The 19,081-nt window shown below is 34.6% G+C and overlaps 1 protein-coding gene across 5 annotated transcripts in view; it reads right to left on the bottom strand.

The window, feature by feature from the left end:
- The window catches only part of OPHN1 (oligophrenin 1), a 627,113-nt gene that overhangs the window by 504,166 nt on the left and 103,866 nt on the right, over positions 1–19,081 (bottom strand). The window contains exon 1 of one of the 5 annotated variants that reach the window (XM_024988794.2): positions 2,555–6,180. The exons of the other annotated variants lie outside the window; for them this stretch is intronic. The gene's annotated coding sequence lies outside the window, so the exon portion shown is untranslated. Of the gene's footprint in view, positions 1–2,554; positions 6,181–19,081 lie in introns of those variants that run through there. 5 annotated transcript variants of the gene reach the window in all.

The raw sequence follows: 19,081 nt of genomic DNA, 5'->3' as shown, positions 1-19,081 counted from the left end.
ACACTGGATCTGATATTACTATTATTTCCAAACACTTATGGCCCAAATCCTGGCCTATACAAAAAATCTCTTACCAAATTCCAGAAATTTCTCAAACCAAAGTACCAGAAATTTATCAAAATATTCAAATCTACCCATATGAAGGACCAAAAGGCCAGCCTACAACATTAAGACCTTATATGATAAATGCACCCCTTAATTTAATAGAAAGATACTTACTTATGCAATGGCAAACTCAGATATACACTCCACATTTTTCCTAGGGGCCACTTATCATTTAACAAACAGAGCAATTATTAAAATAACTTGGAAAAATGACAAGCCTATTTGGACAGAGCAATGGCCCCTTACAAAAGATAAATTACAGGCTACTAAAGAACTTATAGACACACAATTAGAATTGAAACATATTGATGAATCTTGCTCTTCTTGGAACTCTCCTATTTTTGTTATAAAAAAGAAATCTAACAAATGGTGTCTCTTAACAGACCTTAGAAAAGTTAATGCATCTATGAAACCTATGGATACATTACAACCAGGGATCCCATTACCTACTACTATTCCTCAAAATTGGCACATTATTGTTACTGATTTACAAGATTATTTTTTTAATATACCTCTACACCCTTTAGACAGGGAAAGATTCACTTCCTCTCTCCCTTATCCTAATCATATCGGGACTCATAAAAGATTTCAATAGACTATGTTACCTCAAGATATGCTTAACAATCCTAATATTTGTCAAAATTTTATAGCCAAAGCTTTACTTCCTATGTGACAGCAATTCCCTCATGCATATATCATTAAAAATATACTGTAACTACAAAAAGGAGAAATGATATTTTTGACACTGAATGGCCATGATATTCTTTAGACTCCAGAGAAAACTGATTAAAATAAAATCTTTTTTGAAATTGCAAAACCGGTTCTTTTTACATGTGCAGTTAGGAAAAGGTTAACTTCTTAAAATACTTTTTTGGAGCTCCAATTCTGCCTGGAAGACAAAAACAGGCCTAAGAAAAAACACAAAGTTAACTCTTATCATGTCCTTGGGATACACAGCCCACTCTATCTAGGACTCCAGCCATAAACGAATTGGTGGAACTCAAAAAAAAAAAATATATATATATATATATATATATATAAAAATTAAAATTAAAAAATAAAACAAAAATATATTTTAAATTTCAAGAAGAAAACCATGCCTATCTATCTAATATTGTCTATGTCTCAAAATATGTCTTTGTTTTTGAATAATATGAAGTTAATGAGCTCTATTGAAATTCACTTGTTTGCTAATCTAATTAAGACATGTCTTAAGTCATCAACATTATATAATACTATTATGCCTAGGTTTAAGATAAACTAAATTTGTCAACAAAAGGGTAAATTTATATATATATATATGATGAAAACTTTTAAATAAACTTTATTAAAAATAATTATATTTTCAATAGAACAATCTATTATTATAATCTAAAATAATCTCTTAGGATTGGGGTAACTTAAGTTTCTGGAGTTATACTAAATAATAAAAGTTTATTAAATAGCTAGGTCATTTTCAAATGAAGTAAGATTTTAAAACATTAATCACTGAATGTTAACTTCCTCTTACAAAAAATTTTTCTGACAGAAAAACTAAAGAGATTTTAAACTATTAATAAATATATATATTTATATAAAAATAAATATATATTATAATATATAATATGATATAATAAATATATTCACCAAATCTATAAAATACTAACATACAAGACACTTCATAGTTGCTAAAGAAAAGTAAGATATATGCTTTTGATAAAAGGATATAAGAAATGGCAAATAAAATGATGAATATAAAAATATATAAGAGTTTATGACAAATGAAAGAAAATTTTATGACAAATGGATAGAACTTATTGCCCTGAACTCTCTTTTTTTATTATTATTATATTTTTTTTTACTTTACAATATTGTATTGGTTTTGCCATACCATCAACATGCCTCTTCCTTCTTACATGTCTCAATTGATACAAATTCTTCTTCTTTTATATGGACCACACCTCTCCAAGGTGAAACTACACAATATGTTATAACCCACCCATTAGCTTACTTTACAATAATGAGACTACCTAATTCTATAAAAACAGACAATGGCCCTACCTGTATTTCTAAGCCAATTCAAACAATTTTTACATTTATTCTCTAATAAACAGAATACAGATATTCCTTATAATCCACAAACACAAGACATAAATAAACACATTATACACTGTAACTACAAATAGAAAGTTAAATAAAGAAAAATACACAGGAACACTTTAATCTTCCTTATCCAGAACAGACTTTACTAGATTCTAATACAATATAGTCTTTAAGCCTATTACTATTATTAATATAGCTTTATTTCTATTTCCAATCTGTAAGATTCTTAAAACAAAATAACATCAACTTCAATGCCTGTTTCACAATGCAAAACAAAAACAACATAAAAAAACCATTTGCCAACATAAAAACCATTTGCCAAAAAGATTGTTTGTTCCTAGGAATATCAAAAGTGCAAAATATTCACCTTCTTTTCAGGTCTGTCTTGAAAGTATAATCATCTTCCTTGACACACTGAACAGAGAGATTCAACAACTGCCAGGCTTCATTTCTTTTCAAGGACAAGGTCAAATACATTTGGGTATGAGCAACATTTCATTTATCAAGTTGTTCTGCATCAGCTTTTCAATAATTTCACTTAAGAAAAAATATTTGAATGTTTGCTCCTAATCCTTTGCCCCAAATAACACATATCACTTAAAACACAGTCATATTCTATTTCTTTTTATATCAGAAAAAACATATATGCTAAATGAGAAAGAAATCAACCCATTATTTCAAAACCACAGCCAAATTTTCATGGTTAGTTAGTGATGAAAACAAGACTATAGTACCTCATGGAAATTAAGGCAAACTTACTGACATGTTGCTTGGTTGGAACTGATAAACTCTGCATTAGACAGACTATGCCACCAATACCTGGGCCTAATGAAAAAATATTTTTAAATGGGTACATATATCTACAAAGGCTTGCTTTAAGCCACTGACTGTCCCATCTGTTAAACATGAGGCATAAACTATATCAAGCAGAAAACACCTATCTCTAACGACATCAATGTTGTCAATCCCAAAATACCCAAAGACCAAGAAATTAACTTAAAACCAAAATTAGGTCTATTTGATTTACATATATGAAAAAGAACAATAGCATTGGCTGAACAAGACGATGACTCATACCTTTGACACAGAAATAAACAAATTCATGGAAACAACATTCAAGATGAAAGGTTTAAGTAGTCAAGAGTCAAGGTCAATTTAAAATAAAAGCTTCTCAATGTCCTCTTGGAAGACATTATCTACCAATCCCAAAACAGATCTCTAGATGATTATTTTTGGACTGAAATATTTCCTAGGAATGTTTTCATCATTATCATGTTCCTTTCTTTCTATAACTATTGTTAATATAGTTTTATTTGTTTTAAATTTTTCAAACTTACCACAAGAAGATATTTTGACAAAAGCAGAAAAGCAATTTGAAACATTAAAGGACACCTCCCTTCCTTTGCCCATTTGATATCAAGACAGGTTAACTAATCTATGGAAATCTAAGAAACTCATCTTACAGGGAAAGGGATATGCTTCTATTTCTCCAGATGGATCCAACGAACTCATGACTTTCTCTTCAGAAGATTCAACCTAAGGGGGCCCCCAACATTCAGACTAGAGATGATGCAAAGAAAAAAACCTCAGGAAGAAGGAACTCCAATACAAGCCATGGCAACTTTAAAAATTTCCAAAAAACGCTGCACTCGACGTCACCGACCTTATGATCTCCCTACTTGGGGACAGATAAATACCCTTACTAATCAGGCTGAAAATCTGATTTCTCAACAGAGAATGCCTCGGAATCCTGAAAATATTTTTCTTAGCTATGCTTGCTTTGCTTGCTTTTGCTTCCCCTGCTCAGGCTGACTTGATTGATCACACTTAATAGGCTTATATACCTAACCCCCCTTTTTATTGTAGGTTATAAAATGGACAGATAAAAGACTAATCATAGCCACTAATGACTCAACACATATGATAATGACTCAACACATAATGACTCCTCAGAACTTGGAGGGGCCCTCTCATCCTGAAGAAGAAAAAAAAAACTAATTAATATCTCTCTAGGTTATGAAGTCCTTTCTTTGTATATGGGCCCAGCAGAATTATGCATAAATGTTAGCCGACAAACTTGGGCTTTCGCCCTGCCTCTAAAAGAGGACTTTCAGACACTGCTTGGATTATTTACTACCCTTTCTTTGTCCATGAACCATGTTTATACTACTAAAACTTTAAGGAAAGAGTTAAGGAAAAAACAAAGAACACTATGAAAAAGGTTTACTAATAAGAACTTTAAATATATTCCTGTTCATTGGGACAAATGTCAGGCCAAATCAAGAAAATTAATGTTTGTGGCTAATCATACAATTGTTGATTGGGGACCCAATGGTATGTGGTTATCTAACTGCTCAGATGATATTAATAACACTATATATGATTATATAACTTAAATAACATAGAAGGTTACTAATACTACAATGGAGCATAACCATGACAGAGGACTTTTGGATGGCTTGACAGTGGAGTGGCCCCCCCTCATCCTCGAATCATTCCTGATAAACATATTGGGCCTGAACAATGGGACATGTGGAAACTTGCTGAAAGCATCGAGGAACTGGACTGGACATTTCACAAGGACTAATCGTAGCCATAGCAATTATTTCTTTCGTTATAATTAAGCATATTTTATACAAGCCTGTGTTCCACTTCCTTTTGTTGTAACTATAAGAAACTTACAATTCAATAAGACTTTACGTTCTGTAATTTGCATAAATTGTAAATTATATACTTGTCTTAACTCCTCTATTTCCTTGAGAAATGACTCCCTTTTGATTCTTAAATTTCAACATAATCTATGGTTACCAAAATCTCCAACAGCCCTAGGAAGAAGGTCCCATGGCTGGACTTGCTTCCCAGTTACTTACTAAATTGCTCCAACAATCTAAACAATTCATTGGATAACTAATTTTTGGCATTTTGAGATCAATAGCTATTTGCACCACTGCTGCTGTCACTGGTGTTGCTTTAAAAACCTCAATTCAAACATGTAATTTTATTCAAAATTGGACTAAAGATGCCCATACTATGTGGGCCACTAAGTCTCAGATAGATGATATTCAAAAGGAAGTACAGGAACTAAAAACAGCCATCATGTGGGTTGGAGATCAATTAACAGATGTACAAAAACCGGTAATGTTAAAATGTGATTGGAATTTTACTCAATTTTATGTTACTCCTGTTTTCATTTCAATAATAATGCCTATAACTGGGAACAAATCAAATTTCATTTACAAAACATACATGATAATGTCTCTCTGAATGTACAATTATTATAAAAAGACATATTTGAAACCTTTTCTAATAATCTGCCTTCTTTCACTAATTTGAAAACTTTAGCTGAACAACTAGCTAATCAATTATCAATTATCTGGACTAGAATCACATGGATGGTTTCAAAGCATAACTCACAACATCGGGTCTGGAACTGTAATTTTAATGATTGTCTTGATAATTATATATGTCATCTATCATTGCCTTCATGCAAAGATTGTTAAAACTAAACAAACTCTAATGATCAGAACTCTTTTTACAAATATTATAAATAAATAAGGGGGAACTTTATTAAAACTCTGCTACACAAAAGCTCCTGAGTGATCAAGCCTGCTCACTGGTCCTGAAACTAAATCTTCAGAGATCACAATTCAACATTGTTCACCGTAAGCTATCAGGAGCACATCAATACATAAGACAAACACTAACAGACATAAAAGGAGAAATTGATAGTAACACAATAATAGTAGGAGACTTTAACACCCCACTTACAACAATGGACAGATAATCAAAACAGAAAATTAATAAGGAAACACAAGTCTTAAATGATATATTAGACAAGATGGATCTCATTGACATCTTCAGGACATTCCACCCAAATGCAGACCACACCTCTTCTCAAGTGCATTCTCCAGGATAGACCACATCTTGGGGCACAACTCAAACCTCAGTAAATTTAAGAAAATTGAAATCATATCAAGCATCTTTTCTGACCACAATGTTAAGAGATTAGATTTTCATTACAAGGAAAAAATTGTAAAAAACACAAACACGGGGAGATTAAACAATACATTTCTAAATAATGAACAGCTTACTGAAGAAATCAAAAGGGAAATAAAAAAAATCCTAGAAACCTCAGACATATATATATATATATATATGTGTGTGTGTGTGTGTGTGTATACATATATATATATATATATATATATATATATATATATATATATATAAAATAGATGCAGAGAAAGACTTTGACAAAATTCAACACCTATTTATGATTTAAAAAAAAAAAAACTCTCCAGAAAGCAGGCATAGAAGGAACATACCAGAACATAAGAAAAGCAATATACGACAGACCCACAGCAAACTTCATCCTCAATGGCAAAAAAGGGAAAGCATTTCCTCTAAAATCAGAAAAGAACAAGGGTGTCCACTCTCACCACTACTATTCAACATAGTTTTGGAAGTCTTACCTATAGCAGAGAAGAAAAACAAATAAAAGAAATTCAGATTTGAAAGAAAAAGTAAAACTGTCACTGTTTGCAGATAATATGGTCCTCTACGTAGAAAACCCAACAGACACCAGAAAATTACTAGAGCTAATCAATGAATATGGTAAATGTGCAGGATATAAAATACACAGGAATCCCTTGCATTCCTATACACTAACAATGAAAAACAGAAAGAGAAAGGAAACAATCTCATTCACCATTGCAACAAAAAGAATAAAATACTTAGGAATAAATTTACCTACAGAAACAAAAGACCTATATATAGAAAACTATAAAACACTGATGCAAGAAAGCAAAGATGACACAAATAAATGGAGAAATATACCATGTTCTTGGATTGGAAGAATAAATATAGAGAAAATGAGTATACTACCCAAAGCAATCTATAGAGTCAACACAATTGCTATCAAGCTACCAATAATATTTTTTCACAAAACTACAACAAATAATTTTACAGTTTATATGGAAACACAAAAAAACCTTGAATAGCCAAAGCAATCTTGAGAAAGAAAATGGAACTTGAGGAACCAAGCTTCCTGACTCTGGAATATACTACAAAGATACATTCATCAAGACAGTATGGTACCAGCACAAAGACAGAAATATAGACCAATGGAACAAAATAGAAATCCCAAAGATAAATTCATGCATGATGGACACCTAATCTTTGACAAAGGAGGCAAAAATATACAATGGAGAAAAGACAATCACTTTAACAAGTGGTGCTGGGAAAACTGGTCAATCATGTGTAAAGGAATGAAATTAGAACACTTTCTAACACCATACACAAAAATAAACTCAAAATGGATTACAGATCTACATGTAATACTAGAAACTATAAAACTGTTAGAAGAAAACATATGCAGAATACCCTCTGACATAAATCATAGCAAGATCCTCTATGAGCCACCTCCCAGAGTAATGGAAATAAACACAAAAATAAACAAATGGGACATAATTAAACTTAAAAGCTTCTGCACAAGGAAGGAAACTCTAAGCAAGGTGAAAAGGTAGCCTTGAGAATGGGAGAAAATAATAGCAAATGAAACAAATGACAAAGAACTCATTTCAAAAATATACAAGCAGCTCATACAGCTCAATACCAGAAAAATTAACAACCCAATCAAAAAGTGGGCCAAAGAACTAAACACACATTTCTCCAAAGAAGACATACAGATGGCTAACAAACACATGAAAAGATGCTCAACATCACTCATGATCAGAGAAATGCAAATCAAAACCACAATGGGGTCCCATTTCATGTCAGTCAGAATGGCTGCTATCCAAAAGTCTACAAGCAATAAATGCTGGAGAGGGTTTTGGTGAGAATGCACACTAGTACAACCACTATGGAGAACAGTAAGGAGATTCCTTAAAAAACTGGAAATAGAACTGCCATATGAAAAATCAAAACCACAATGAGGTACCATCTCACACCAGTCACAATGGCCAGCATCAAAAAGTCTACAAGCAATAAATGCTGGAAAGGGTGTGAAGAAAAGGGAACCTTCTTACACTGTTGGTGGGAATGAAAACTAGTACAGCCACATGGAGAACAGTGTGGAGATTCCTTAAAAAACTGGAAATAGAACTTTCTTATCCATTCATTTGCCAATGGACATCTAGGTTGCTTCCATGTCCTAGGTATTGTAAACAGTGCTGCAACGAACATTGGGGTACATGTGTCTCTTTCAATTCTGGTTTCCTCGATGTTTATGCCCAGCAGTGGGATTGCTGAGTCATATGGCAGTTGTAGTACATACACACAATGGAATACTACTCAGCTCTTAAAAAGAATGCATTTGAATCAGTTCTAATGAGGTGGATGAAACTGGAGCCTATTATACAGAGTGAAATAAGTCAGAAAGAGAAACACCAACAAAGTTTATTAACACATATATATGGAATTTAGAAAGATGGTAACAATGGTCCTATATGCAAGGCAGCAAAAGAGACACAGAAGTAAAGAACAGACTTTTGAACTCGGTGGGAGAAGGTGAGCATGGGATGATTTGAGAGAATAGCATTGTCACATATATATTACCATATGTAAAATAGAAGTCCAGTTCAAGTTTGATGCATGAAGCAGGGCACCCAAAGCCAGTGCTCTGGGACAACCTAGAGGGTTGGAGTGGGGAGGGAGGTGGGAGTGGGTTTCAGGATGGGAGGGACAGATGTGCACCCATGGCTGATTCATGTCCATGTATGACAAAAACCACTACAATATTGTAAAATAATGATTCTCCAATTAAAATAATTAATTAAAAAATAAAACAAAGGAAGGGGAAAAATCAGAAATAAATAAAACAATATGCTATTAATTAACAAGAAAATTAGAGTGGTGGCATTCTGAGGTGATTTCTTTTCCTCTTCTTTATTTCAAGGATTTTTATGCCGCAGCACTGACTTATTTGGGGGAGGGGGGAATTCAAAAACAAATATATAAACACATATGAGTAAAATAAGTGCATAAAAATTTTTAAAGCTTACCTTATGCATAAAATTAGTTTTTACTGTTATTACAAGAGTATTTTAATAGTAAATAAATACCTCTTTTAGTGTACACCCGTGGCGGATGCATGTTGATGTATGGCAAAACCAATGCAATATTGTAAAGTAAAAAGAATAATAATAATAAATAAAGAAAAAATAAAGAAGCTATAGAGACCATTATTAGCAGAAGTGCCAACTGCATGACCTTGAAACACACACACACTGTTATAGGTGGAGCCAAACCAGCTGAAACAATAAAGGAGTGGAGTACCCTGAGCACTAAATGAAAGGTGTAATTCTCAGAACTGAAGAGCTGAACAGAGGTGACCAAGAAGACAAACCACTATTAATAGGAGTACAACAGAGTCCGAAGAGAAATGAGCAAGAAAAGAAACAACAGTGATTCAAGAGAAGACAAAGAGATCTGTAGAAATGACAAGCACAACATATCCATTAGTCTATAACATGAAACAATCTAATTAGGCAATAAGGAGATAATGGGGACCCTTCCTGGAATACAGCAGGTGGCTGAAGAAGTGGCTGCTTCAGCAGAATGCTAAAAATGCCCCTAGAACCTAGAATATCAGTACAGGAAGACCCATAGAGGAACCAATGTAATCTATGATTTTACACAGTTGGAAACCTAGGCCGAGAAAAGGAGAAGGACATTATGAAAAGTCCACAATGAGTTCTGGCTTAATGTATTCTAACAATTAATACCAGGCCAGGTCTCTTTCCACAAACACCAACTGTTTTCTCCAAAGCTCTGTATGCTTAGAATGTTGCTATTTTTTACAAGGGAAATCAGAAGCCTCCAAAACATTATATTCCAAATTGTGTTCATTGTAAAAAATCAGGCAATGTAATCTCAATTGCATTCCAGATAATTCTTCTGGGAAAACAATCCAGTTTATTTAACTACCTTCAATAATCTCTCATATGTATATACAAGACAGGACCAGAGTATAAGAAGCAAGTGCAGAAGAACTGTAGACCACTTGACATTTGCTACTTGACTTATAGCAAGTACTTGACTACTTGCTATAATATGTCAGAGGAAGGACACATACCCAAAGCCCATCTTTTTCACCTACCCCCTGGCTCCTACCTAGGCATATCCTCTAGTGTCTTTTAGAACAAATGACAGGAGGCCTGATCTCCTAATACTGTCTCGGCTATTCACAGCTAAGTAATATTGCACCCAATTTCCTTCATCAGTAAATGAGGGGGCTACAGTGAGATGACTTCAAAGGTTTCTCCCACCTTTAACGTACTATGATTTTGTGAAAACTAAATTAACACTGCCATAATCAAATTCCTAACACCTATAGAGAGTTTGAATACATTGAATATATTCAAATGTGTATTTCCTTATAAGAAAATTAGGAACTCTCCTCTGGGAAACCAGTTGGTCCATTGGCCTAAATTCAAAACTAAGAGTCCAAAATTATTGATTTTATCACTAACTCTGCTAAAAAGTTCTCCGGATGTGCCTGAGTACGTTCCAAAGGAAGGAGCCATTCTAAACTGGGTCAGTGGATCAGTCAAGCTATGATATAAGGAATACAAATTTTGCAAGAATTTTGGTGAGGAAGAAGATATGACTTTTGGAGATAAAAGAGATCTTAAACAACACTTTAACACAGTAACCTGTCAAGAAATACACATTGGCCTGGGAATCAGTAGACCTGGAATCTAGTTCTGAGGCTGCCAATTACCAGTTGTGTGACTTTAACAGGAACAAGAGGCTAGGATTAGGGAGGGCAGTAACACTGACTGAGCATCTACTATGTGCCAGGCATATGAGTTATACAAAATGACAAGGGAGAACTACTTTCCCCAAGATTTTTTCCAACTTAAACTTTCAAATGTATTGTCTATTAAAACAAAGTATAGAAGCAGATGCACTCAGTCATGCAAAACTCATATTCTGAGTGTTGGTTTTATATGGAGTTTTATAACTGAAGGGCATAGCTGGCAGAGAGAAGAGCATCTAATCAAGTTTTGAAAAGGGAACTAGCAAGTGTGAAAGTGGATGATGGAGAGGAAACATAATAGCTGTATGGACAGGACCAGAGCAAGAAACCTATTACAGGAATAATGAGACATGAGACTGAAAAGAAAGAATAGAAAAGGAGCAGTTTATTAAACATTTACAAAAACAATCAATCACCAACAGTCTACAAAATATATGATATGCATAGAGAAAAAGACTGGAGGAAAATGTCAAAAAAGTGGTTTTCACTGAGATGGTCCATGAGTGTTACTTTCTTATTTATACTCCTCTGTATTTTTCAAATTTTCTTAGTGAATATATACTATTATTATTATAATGGGAGAAGAAATAACCTCCTGCAAGTGTTTATTTACTCAGCATCTATTTTGTGTCAGGAACTGTGACAGGTATAGAGCTAAAAACACAAACAAGAGAGCGACTATTTTGGCATAGGAGAGGTTTCATAAAATAATGATTTATATTTGGCTGTAGTTCCAAAGATAAAGAGAATCTCTTGTGCCTGTTGGGTACATCACAGGTGCTGTGATCTCCAACCCTCAAGAGATCCTCAAGAAGCTGTTGAGAAGTGATTGGATGGGAGTGTTGATTTCAGACAATGGAGAATCTGAGCTGCCTTTGTAAAGCAATGGAGTTTTTCATTCATCTGTGCCTGGTTGGTCCAGGTACTAATGGCTTGTCCTGTTGTGTGGCATGCACGTAGTCATGTGACCCAGCCAACACTGTGCATCCCATCATGTGAAGCCACCTCATCCCCTCCCAACACTCACTAGCCAAGTAAACATTATATTGTATTAGCTCCAACTACAGATTAAAAAGAACATTGCTATTTATAATGCAGTACTTCATAGACCTGTGTATTCCTAATTTAATAGTACAAATATTAATATACATACTATACAGTTCAGATTTTAAAGTTGATATTTTTATATCCCTGAAATGTAAGATGTTTGTTACACTGTAGTACTAGATTTGTTAGGGAACCAAAAACAGCATTTATGGATGAAAGTGAAAATGAGTTGCTCAGTCATGTCCGGTTCTTTGCGATCCCACAGACTATACAGTCCATGGAATTCTCCAGGCCAGAATACTAGAGTGGGTAGCCTTTCCCTTCTCCAGGGGATCTTCCCAATGCAGGGATCGAACCCAGGTGTCCTGTGTTGCAGGAGGATTCTTTATAGGCTGAGCCACCAGGGAATGGATGAAATGGTCGCTTATATTTTAGTCAGGGTTTATAAGTTTAGATGGTCAAATTTATATTTCCTAGTGACGGAAAATTCATTTTTCTTTATTTTTCAATATTAAAAAGGCTCAGTATGCACAGTGCATGTGTGCGTGCTAAGTGGCTTCAGTCGTGTCCAACTCTTTGCGACCCCACGGACGGTAGCCCACCAGGTTCCTCTGCCCATGGGATCCTCCAGGCAAGCATACTGGAATGGGTTGCCATTCCCTCCTCCAAGGATCTTCCTGATCCAGCGACCGAAATCTGCATCTCCTACAACTCCTGCATTGCAGGTGGATTCTTTACCACTGAGGCACCTGAGAAGCCCATATGCACAGTGGGGCTATGTAAATACTCTTTAAAACTATGGCCCTATTAATCTTATAAGTGTTACTTATGGGTCAAGCAACATAAACTGCATAAATGTAAAAACAAACAAAAAAGCTCCCCACACATACCCCTGGAATGTATGGTAAGGAAAAAAAAAAAAGATAAAGAGATATTCACCCAAGTGAGAAAGGAAGTGAAATTACAGGCATAAAAAATATCAAATAAAGAGACAGTGAATGTAGGGGAGGGAAATAGAAAGATTCTGAGAACACAGTTGACAAGTAGGGGGTATGAGGAGAAGCAACAGGAAATAAAACTGAAGAAGTATTATAAATAGAAGAAAAACTGACAAGCCTTGAATTCCACACAAAGAAATTTAAATTTCAAACTACAAAAACTTTTATGAACCAAACAATAACCAAATCATATGTTCATGGTACGAAGAGCCTTTAACATGCTAAGTGTTACTGAGGTATAAGATTGAAGATTGCCTCTGCCATATTTTCAAATCTCTTAGCCCACATATTATCTTTGAATGACTTCTTTATTTATCAGATATTCTTTTGGTGTTTCCCTTAAGCAGATTTCAACTACATGACTGTCACAGGAAGGGGAAGACATAGGCTAGGAAGTCAGTAGCATTATTTTCTCTCTTCTCTCCAATGACTGTACATTCAAGAGTGCTCTCAAAAGAGAATTACAAAATTCCAATTTATCTGTATATAGTTCCAGAAAGTAAGGGAAAGCACCAATTTAAAATGTTCTATCCCTACATAAATGCAAAACATGTAAGAAATAATATGAACAGTTATATGCCAAAAATTGGACAGCCTAGAAGAAACAGACAAGTTTCTAGAAATATACGGTCTGTCAAAATTCAGTCAAGAAAAACATATAATTTGAACAGACTGATCACCAGCAGTGAAATAAACTCTATAATAATAATAATAAAAAGCTCTACGCAAACAAAAGTCTAGGACCAGACAGTTTCACTGGGGAATTCTACCAAACATAAAAAGAACCTACACGAATCTTTCTCAGGCTATTCCAAAAGATATAAGAGGAGGAAACACTCCCAAGTTCACTCTATGAATCATCATCCTGATACCAAAACCAGACAAAGACACTACAAAAAAGAAAATTTCAGGCCAACATCTTTGATGAACACAGATGCAAAAATCCTCAACAACATATTAGCAAACCAAATCCTGCAGTACAAAAAAAAAGATCATACATCATGATCAAGTTGGATTCATTTCAGTGTTACAAGAACAATTCAACATACACAAATCAATCAGTGTGATGCATCACATTAACAAAGGAAAGGACAAAAACCATATTATCATCTCAATAGACTCAGAAAAAGCATTTGATAAAATTCAACAGCTATTCATCATAAAAACCTGTCACTAAAGTGGGCATAGAGGGAATATACCTAAACATAATAAAAGCCATTTATGACAAACCCACAGCCAACATAATACTTAATGAAAAGCTGAAAGCCTTCCCATTTAATTCAGGAACAATACAAGGAAGGATGCCCACTCTCACCATTTTCCTTTAATGTACTATTGGAAGTCCTAGCCACAGCAATCAGGCAAGAAGATATAAAAAGCATTCACATGGAATGGAAGAGGTAAAATTGTCCTTATTTGCAGATGGCATGATACAGGGAATCCTACAGACTTCACACAAAAACTATTAGAACTAATTAATGAATTCAGCAAGGTAGCAGATGTAAGATTAATATACAGAGATCTCTTGCATTTATTTACAATAACAATGATGTATCCGAAAGTAAAAAAAAAAAAAGTCTGTTTAAAATTGTGTCAAAAAGAAATCCCTCAGAATAAATTTAACCAAGGAGGTGAAAATCCTGTACACTGAAAACTATAAAACAGTGACTAAGGAAACTGAATGAATGTGATCAACGAAATGAAAAAAAAAAAGCCATCTCCAAGTCACATCCTTATTTAATAGAAACTAGATAATCAGCAGAGCCCACTAATTTGCTCTGCATGCATTTCTCACAGGCTTTAACCTCTATGCAAAGAAATAATATCACCAGGTCTACAATTTATACTGTGGGTGCTTTGCTGTGCTGGGTCGCTCAGTCATGTCCATCTCTTTGTGACTGCATGGACTGTAACCTGCCAGGCTCCTCTGTCCATGGGATTCTCTCGGCAAGAATACTGGAGTGGATTACCATGACCTCCTCCAGGAGATCTTCATGACACAGATAAAACCCTCTTCTCCTGCGGCTCCTGCATTGCAGGAAGATTCTTTACCACTGAGCCACTGAGGAAGCCCAATCAATGTGATACATGACATTACCAAATTGAAGACTAAAAACTGTATGATCATTTCAATAAATGCAGAAAAAGTTTTTGACAAAATTCAACACCTACTTATGATTAAAAAAAAAAAAAGTCTTCAAAAGTAAGCTTAAAGGAAAGTAACCTTAACATAAAAATACAGGATGTATATGACAAATCTACAGCTAACATCATACTCAACGGTGAAGAGCTGAAAGAATCCTCTAAAAGGAATCCAAATTGGAAGAGAAGTAAAACTGTCAGTGTTTGCAGATGAAATAACTCTTACACAGAAAATCCTAAAGATACCACCAGAAAACTACTAGAGCTCATCAATAAATTTTATAAAGTTGCTGGATACAAAATTAATATATAAAAATCTATTGCATTCCTGTACACTAACAATGAAAGATCAGAAAGAGAAATTTAAAAACAATTCCATTTACAATCACATCAGAAAGAATATAACACCTAAGAATAAATCTACCTAAAAAGATAAAAGACCTGTGCTCAGTAAACTATTAATATAGGATACTGATCAAAGGAATCAAAGATGACACAAACAGATGGAGAGATATACCATGTTCTTGGATTGGAAGAATCAATATTGTGAAAATGATTATACTACACCAAAACAATCTACAGATTCAATGCAATTTCTATCAAATTATCAATGGCATTTCTCACACAATTAGAACAAAAACTTTTATGATTCATATGGAAACACAAAAGACCCCCAAAATCCAAAGCAATCTTGAGAAAGAAAAACAGAGCTGGAGGAATCAGGCTATCTGACTTCACAATATAAAGCTTTGGTAATCAAAACAGTATGGCACTGGCATAAAAACAGAAATATAGATCAGTGCAACAGGATAGAAAGTTCAGAGATAAACCAATGCACCTTGGCTTCCTAATCTATGACAAAGGAGGCAAAAATATACAATGGAAGAAAGGACAATCTCTTCAATAAGTGATGCTGGGAAAACTGGACAACTACATGTAAAAGAATAAAATTAGAACACTCCCTAACACTATACACAAAAATAAACTCAAAATGGATTAAAAACATAAATGTAAGGCCAGATACTATAAGACTCTTAGGGGAAAAAATAGGCAGAACAGTCTTTGACATAAATCACAGTGAAATCTTTTCTGACCCACTGCCTAGAGTACTGAAAATAAAAACAAAAATAAATGGGACTTAAAAGCTTTTGCACAGCAAAGGGAAACCATAAGCAAAACAAAAAGATAACCCTCAGAATGGGAAAAAATATTTGCAAATGAAACAGCTTACAAGGGATTAAACAGCTCATGCAGCTCAATATAAAAAACAAACAACCCAATAAAAAAAAAGAGCTGTAGACCTAAATAGACATTTCTCCAAAGAAGATACAGATGGCAAAAAAAAAAAAAAATGCATGAAAAGATGATCAACATTACTATTAGTGTAATGCAAATCAAAACTACAATGAGGTATCACTTCACACAAATCAGAATGGTCATCAATGAAAAATCTACAAATGATAAATGCAGGAGAGGGTATGGAGAAAAGGGAACTCTCCTACACTGTTGATGGTAATATAAATTGGTAAGTGCCACTATGGAAAATACTATGTGTGAGAAAACAGAAAGAGAAATTAAGGAAACAATTCCATTCACCATTGCAATGGAAAGAATAAAATACTTAGGAATATATCTACCTAAAGAAACTAAAGACCTATATATAGAAAACTATAAAACACTGGTGAAAGAAATCAAAGAGGACACTAATAGATGGAGAAATATACCATGTTCATGGATTGGAAGAATCAATATAGTGAAAATGAGTATACTACCCAAAGCAATTTACAGATTCAATGCAATCCCTATCAAGCTACCAACAGTATTCTTCACAGAGCTAGAACAAATAATTTCACAATTTGTATGGAAATACAAAAAACCTCGAATAGCCAAAGCAATCTTGAGAAAGAAGAATGGAACTGGAGGAATCAACCTGCCTGACTTCAGGCTCTACTACAAAGCCACAGTTATCAAGACAGTATGGTACTGGCACAAAGACAGAAATATTGATCAATGGAACAAAATAGAAAGCCCAGAGATAAATCCACGCACATATGGACACCTTATCTTTGACAAAGGAGGCAAGAATATACAATGGATTAAAGACAATCTCTTTAACAAGTGGTGCTGGGAAATCTGGTCAACCACTTGTAAAAGAATGAAACTGGAACACTTTCTAACACCATACACAAAAATAAACACAAAATGGATTAAAGATCTAAACATAAGACCAGAAACTATAAAACTCCTAGAGGAGAACATAGGCAAAACACTCTCTGACATACATCACAGCAGGATCCTCTATGACCCACCTCCCAGAATATTGGAGATACAAGCAAAAATAAACAAATGGGACCTAATTAACCTTAAAAGCTTCTGCACATCAAAGGAAACTATTAGCAAGGTGAAAAGACAGCCTTCAGAATGGGAGAAAATAATAGCAAATGAAGCAACTGACAAACAACTAATCTCAAAAATATACAAGCAACTCCTACAGCTCAACTCCAGAAAAATAAATGACCCAATCAAAAAATGGGCCAAAGAACTAAATAGACATTTCTGCAAAGAAGACATACAGATGGCTAACAAACACATGAAAAGATGCTCAACATCACTCATTATCAGAGAAATGCAAATCAAAACCACAATGAGGTACCATTTCACACCAGTCAGAATGGCTGCCATCCAAAAGTCTACAAGTAATAAACGCTGGAGAGGGTGTGGAGAAAAGGGAACTCTCTTACACTGTTGGTGGGAATGCAATCTAGTACAGCCACTATGGAGAACAGTGTGGAGATTCCTTAAAAACCTGGAAATAGAACTGCCTTATGATCCAGCAACCCCACTGCTGGGCATACACACTGAGGAAACCAGAAGGGAAAGAGACATGTGTACCCCAATGTTCATTGCAGCACTGTTTATAATAGCCAGGACATGGAAGCAACCTAGATGTCCATCAGCAGATGAATGGATAAGAAAGCTGTGATACATATACACAATGGAGTATTACTCAGCCATTAAAAAGAATACATTTGAAGCAGTCCTAACGAGGTGGATGAAACTGGAGCCTATTATACAGAGTGAAGTAAGCCAGAAGGAAAAACACCAATACAGTATACTAATGCATATATATGGAATTTAGAAAGATGGTAACAATAACCCTGTGTACGAGACAGCAAAAGAGACACTGATGTATAGAACAGTCTTATGGACTCTGTGGGAGAGGGAGAGGGAGGGAAGATTTGGGAGAATGGCATTGAAACATGTAAAATATCATGTATGAAACGAGACGCCAGTCCAGGTTCGATGCACGATACTGGATGCTCGGGCCTAGTGCACTGGGACGACCCAGAGGGATGGTATGGGGAGGGAGGAGGGAGGAGGGTTCAGGATGGGGAACACATGTATACCTGTGGTGGATTCATTATGATATTTGGCAAAACTAATACAATTATGTAAAGTTTAAAAAAAAAAAAAGGAAAATACTATGGAGGTTCCTTAAGAAACTAAAATAGAGCCACCATATGGTCCAAGAATCCCACTCCTGGGCATATACCCAAAGAAAACCATCATTTGAAAGAATGCATGGACCCTGATGTACACTACAGTTCTTTTTACAATAGCCAGGACATGGAAGCAACCTAAATATCCATTAGCAGAGGAATGGATAAAGAAGATGTGGTACACATATACAATGGAATATTACTCAGCCATAACAAGGGATGGAATAATGCCATTTGCAGCAACATGACTGGACCTAGACATCATCAAAGTAAGGTTAAGTTAGAAAGAGAAAGACAAACATCATTTAATATTGCTTATATATGGGATGTAGAAAAGTAGTATAGATGAAGTTATTTGCAAAGCAGAAATAGAGTCACAGATGGAGAAAAACTTATAGTTAACAAGACGATAAAGAGGGTGGGATGGACTGGGAGATTGGGACTGACAT

The sequence above is a fragment of the Bos taurus genome, chromosome X (genome assembly GCF_002263795.3).
Source record: "Bos taurus isolate L1 Dominette 01449 registration number 42190680 breed Hereford chromosome X, ARS-UCD2.0, whole genome shotgun sequence".
Lineage (NCBI taxonomy): Eukaryota > Metazoa > Chordata > Mammalia > Artiodactyla > Bovidae > Bos > Bos taurus.
The sequence above is the reverse complement of the archived record's forward strand: the minus strand, read 5'-3'. Positions and strand labels throughout refer to the sequence as shown.